The following is a 4423-nucleotide window of genomic DNA, read 5'->3' as shown; positions in this document are numbered from 1 at the left end:
TATGTTTTTTTTTTATGATGAATTTTGGATTTCGACTCTAAGCTAATGCATTAATTTTTTTTACAGGTTGCACGAGAACCTATATTGTCAATTTTTTGGAAAAAAGAATTGATATTTTATTTAAAAATTTACATTTCCCTTATTCAATTTTTTTTCTTTTAATTAAAAATATTTTTGTCAAATTATTAAAATGCAAGAAAATAAATACAATCTAAAAATTCTAAATTCTAAATAAAAATGCAATCAAGATTGATTTTATTTTCCTATTTTATCCTACTTGAAAGGAATCTTTATTTTTTTATTTTTTAAGTATATGAATGTTTCCAATGGAGCCATTTACGGATTAGACTTTCTAGAACGTTCATATCCAAATTTGAAAAATGTACATGATTGTGCATGAGGACATGAAAAATCGTTTTAATCTTTAGATTTTCCACAAAGATCTCTTGAATAACGGATGAATGGCGTGGCACAATCGCGCTTCGATACCATTCCTCAATGTAGTCCTTGTGCTCCAAAGAATGTTTAATCTGCATTTTAGATCCTTTGTCCATAAATGGTTAGTATCGATTATATATATATATATATATATATATATATATATATATATATATATATATATATATATATATATATATATATTTGTAAAAATGATATGCAACTAAATGATTTATGCATCTACATGCTTTAATCATGCATCTAGGAAAAAACTGAAAAATGAACTCTAGACTGAAAGCTATTTCCTATGCACACTTTCCCGACAACGACACCAAAATGTTGAGGCAAATTAATTACCTATCATTTAATTTTCAACCTGAAGGTTTCGTAAAACTTGCGAAGCGTGCGTGCATTATATACGCTAGAAATTACTTCCAATTTAGATCAATCTAACTACGAAGCCAAATAATGACAAACCAAATTCACCTATTCTAATTCAACAATCAATTCAAAAGAAATTATAGTATAATGCGCAGGAATTATACTACTTAATCTACCACGCTTGCAGGAATTGAAAAGCACACCACTCTTTCATTAATGAAATTTCATGAAATGAGATCTACTCTAAGGGATCATGTGTGCATCATCAAATCAGTATCCTATGAAATGAATACTCAAAACCACATGAAATGAAATGAAAGAAAAAAAAAAAAAAACATTCTTAACCTCTCACACAGGAAAATATATGAAAGCAAATAAAAACAATCTTTTTTAACCTCTCACACAGGAAAAGATATGAAAGCAATAAATCTTAATCTATGAAAAACAATAAATCGCACACATTATAGGTGGCCAATCCAAAAGCATGAGAGATGGCAAGTTGAGAGGCTCCCAGTGCAAGCATTACCAATCAAGGTGAACATCAGTCATGAGCATGGTGTAAAACCTAAATTCCATTCGAAACATGAGTAATCTTAACTTTCCACGTGAGTATCTCCAACTTTACACATGGCTTTGAAAGGAGGAGGCTCTCCTATTTATAAAAAAAACATAGGAAGCTACCTCATTAATGGAGGTCCACTATTCTCTCCCTAGATCCATAGAAAATTTCATAGAGTTACAATTCAAATAGGTAATGATGAGACACACAATCTCATAGAGTCACAACTCAAATAGTTAATGACGAGACACATATCCTCTTTGACCTTTATCAAAAACTCCTTCCATATCTTGAAGGGAATTCGAATTTGAGCATTGGAGACCACATAAGGGTGCCTTGGAAGCTTCCAAATGACCTACACATGTCATGAAACTCAAGCCACTTTTAAGTATTAGCAAGTATATGTCATTTTTCTAAGTTTTCACCATAAATTCACTTATAATACTAGAAGTCATTAGCTTTTGGAAAACACAAATGGAACCCATATAATTATGAAAATGGATGCTAATGAAAGGTTATATGGTCATGGAGTTATGACATGTGAGTGAAATGGTGGCGATAAAGGTGAGAGCGGATGATATTTTGAATACATTTTGGAGGCTCTACATACCCCCCAACTAACGTTATTGCATGTCCTAATGCAATCTACTGCATTGCTTAATCATGATTTTCTTTTGAATGAGATTGACTTATATCAATTGTCCTTAAACTTTTCATTTGACAATTTCATTTCTTTTTGCAAAGTATTCCTTGTCATACATTGAATTGCAACATGTTTGGTTGATTCTTGTGTGACAACCAAATTTTAATTGGTATTGGTTCTTGTGTTTTAATACCTTGTTTATTTTTGTTGCATCAAGATTCATTGAACATATTTAAGAATGCATCTTTGAATAAACCATATAATATGCTCATCATTTAGTCTTTTTGAACCATAATGCAATCATAATGATTAGGAAAAGTATGTTAGGATGAAATGAAGTGATATGAAGAGTGATCATAAATGGATGTCCCTCCCCCCCCCCCCCCCAACTAAAGGTGTTTATGGTTTTTTTTTCAAATGAGAAAGGAAATATGGTGAAGTATTTTCCAAAAATTATAATTTCAGTATTATAGGAATTCTATGATTAAAAGCTAGAAAATAACAAACCTTTACTTACCTAGGAAGTGGACAAACTATGCATATGTAGAGAAGTTGTAGTTGCTGCTGGATCATGGAATAGAATGTAGAATTTCATCTGCTTCTTAGTTGCATAAATGGTGGATGAGGTGGTGAAAATGGATTCTTTATTTCTGCTTCTAAATCTGTTGTATCCGCTAAAAATTGTTGAAATGATATAGTCTTCACCTACTACAAAATTGGATGGTACAATTATAGTCATACGAACAAATGTGTTGTTGTTGAGCATGAAGAGAATTCATTGGATTACTGGCCATTAATGAATGTCATTAACCAATGTGAGGGAAACTCGCCATTAATTTCAACGAGTTCCAAGGTACCTAAGTAAATCTTGCAAAGTGCGAATAGATGAGCTGTGTCGAGCCACTTGCAAGATCCAACAATCAAGGGACATTGATGTATTCCCATAATTGTCGGTGAGAGAACTTGTCATTGAAGCATACAAGCCTCAAGGTAATAATAAGGACTCTAGCCTTGAACCTAGATAATGTGTTGATGTCGATAGGCCAATAATTGTTAGAAGGGAGGCATTAATGAATCCCCCATCATCTAAGAAAAGTATGGAGTAATGATTTTGGAAGGACTATGGATGGAAAATTTTCATCAAGCAAGATTTATTTAATGGAAACGAAAATGACAAGAGGGTAAACAAGTGAATAGAAATAAAAAGGACAAATCAACATGTAAGCGAGCTCAATGTCTCTATTAATGGGTTAATGAATGGAAATTATGGAAAATGTGAATGGAAAATATAAATGGAAACATGCGACTCTTGCAAGGAAAATGGTGATGACGATGTTTAGCGAAAAATGCTTGAATAGCTTGTGAGTTTGGAGAGGAAAAATGATGGCATTTATGAATGACAGAAATGGATTTAATTGGTTCATGTTTCTTGAAATTGGTTATAGAAAACCAATCATGCATAATTGGCTTCCTTCAATTCTCCGATTGTCCTGGAACCTGAAAACAAACATGGCACTAACATTGCAATAAAATGTAAGTGTGTTCATAGAGAAGTGATCAATTTCTTTTTGATGCATATGCTAGTAAAACAAGTTCATGACGTGTCTTTGCTTCAAATTATCATGGTTAGTCCAATTTCTCAATTGCAATAATAAATCCAATTGCTAAAAGGATGATATGCACAATTTATAGCATTTCATAAAGATAAAGAAATATTATTTGTGAATGATTAATGATTCCTGCAAAACAATCCTCAATCAAAAAATCATCAATTGATCCTGCATATAAAGCGCCCTTACAGTTCTTCTTCTTTCCTACATCATGCTTGAAGACATAACAACCAATAACAAATTTTTGAGCATGATTTCGACAATGTAAAAACTCAAGCGTAACGAAATTTGATTTGCAATTAAGTTTAGTTAAGGTGAGCTATTGCGCTTTTATTCAATTGTTTTTGTCTCGTGTTTTATGATTTTTTTCTTGCTTCGAAAGGTGTGTAAGTGAACCATTACAACAACTTTTTCTCAATTTGCTCCAGTCATCAAATGAATTCACATCAATTTTTATGACAATTTTCCATGGCAATTTTCTTAAAAAAATAATAAAACATACAATCTAAAAATTAATGAAATATTTACAAAACTAAAAAGTAAAATAGATGTACATAAAAGAAAAACATATGTACAAACTAAAATATATATACAAACAAACATAACAAAACCTATAACATAAATGTACAAATGTTATAAAAAACACTTCATTCAAAAAAAATGTAACAAAACATAACATATAACATTCTAAAAAAACACAACGTAACAAAAAAATAAAACATAACAAAAAACAATCTAATAAAAAAACAAAATTTTCCATGTATAAAACGTTTCCATATGTGAAAAAAACAG

The sequence above is a fragment of the Pinus tabuliformis genome, chromosome 8, assembly GCF_031772625.1.
Source record: "Pinus tabuliformis cultivar Carrire ecotype Pingquan chromosome 8, CPIR1, whole genome shotgun sequence".
Taxonomy (NCBI): domain Eukaryota; kingdom Viridiplantae; phylum Streptophyta; class Pinopsida; order Pinales; family Pinaceae; genus Pinus; species Pinus tabuliformis.
Note: the sequence above shows the minus strand (reverse complement) of the source record.